The following is a 1,656-nucleotide window of genomic DNA, read 5'->3' on the forward strand; positions in this document are numbered from 1 at the left end:
CAAAGGCAACTGCTCTTAATAGGACTAATATACAGATTCTGCATGCCCAGTGCCTTAAGAAAATTGCTGGGTTAGTCCCAAAAGCACTTGGCAGCTTGCCAAACAGAGGCTGTAAACCATCTTGCCTGCTGCAAGCTTTCCAAAAAGAAAAAAAAAAGAGAAAGCTAGCTAATAAATGGGAAAAGACAATCCCGCACCACTCTGTGAATTGTACAAGTAAAAGGGAATACTGTATTCTTATTGATATAGTGTCATCAATGAACACAGAACTGACTAGCAAACTAAACACAGGTCCAAGCAGCTTGGATGGTGCTGGGGAAGATGGAGAAGTGAAAGTAAACAAGAGATGAGTTTGAGCAAATGGATGTTTCCCCGGAGGAGGTGGCGTGTGAAGGAAGAAATGGGTGGAGTTGTGCAAGAGGTGAAAACACCCCCAGAAAGCTCAGCTTTGAAGTGGTGGAGTACAAAGGTAAATGTCAAACCGAGAGCTGGGATTTGCACTAATGCCTCTAAGTCATGTTTTTAAATGATAGAACAAGTAGCAACCCTGTTGCTGACTACCACATTTACCAACCAGTTGATTGTGTTTTGTTTGCTGCTCTTCGGATTTGCATGCCTATGGTAGAGCCAGACCTCATGAAGAAGAACAAACACTGATAGTTGGGGGCAGTAAAAAGAATGAGCATTGATAAGTGGGAGCAGTAAAGGCAAAATAAATAGTCCTATAGAATTCAAAGATTCCTGATAAGCATGACGGCTTGCTTTTTTGTGGCTCTTCTGAGACTGATTTTTTTCCTCCAGCACATTAACCCGATAATGTATCATGTTTTGCCATTCAGTTAATAACTTTGGTGTGGAAAGATGGCTGCGTAACTTTGCCTTTCCTGAGAACTACAAGCTTTTCCTTCAGCAACATCATGAGCTATCATGCAGCCACTGAAGGTCATACAGTATGAACTGATTTCAAAATCTTACAGGGAACCTGTTTGGAACACAGTCCCTACTAATGCTTATAGCTTTTGCGACTCCAGTGCGTCAAACCACTTCACATAGTACTCAGTTATCTTTGCTGAAAAACATACAGGTAATAAATTAGAGTACAGTCTAAATGACCCCAATATCATTTAATGTTTAGTCCTGGATGGGGCCATTGATGGTTTCAGGAGCACAAGTTCTTGTATTGCACTGTCAGCTCTTGGAACGGTGTCTCCCATTTACATTTGATGAGGGGATCCTAAATTTTATTATTCCCCAGTGCTAGGCCATAGATAGACATGCAGCACTGAGTGTTGAAAAAGTATGAAACTTAGCAAGAGGTGAAGAAATATTGGAGCAGATTCCCGTCCACATATATCTAGAATTGCTCCCTCATGTCTTATTTATTTATTTATTTATTTATTTATTTATTTATTTATTTATTTATTTATTTATTTATTTATTTATTTATTTATTTATTTATTTATTTATTTATTTATTTATTTGCCAATCACCCCATTAGGGCCAAAGCACTATTCTGGGCAGTTTGCAGTTAAAACAAATGAAACAGAAATAAATAGTATAGCATAAATAACAAAAAAATAGTCTAAAAACTTAAACAATCGTGCAACCATTTTTCAAAGAGAAGCAAGACTGAAGGTGAGACATTCAGCTGGGGCT

The sequence above is a fragment of the Pogona vitticeps genome, chromosome 3 (assembly GCF_051106095.1).
Source record: "Pogona vitticeps strain Pit_001003342236 chromosome 3, PviZW2.1, whole genome shotgun sequence".
Classification (NCBI taxonomy): Eukaryota; Metazoa; Chordata; class Lepidosauria; order Squamata; family Agamidae; genus Pogona; species Pogona vitticeps.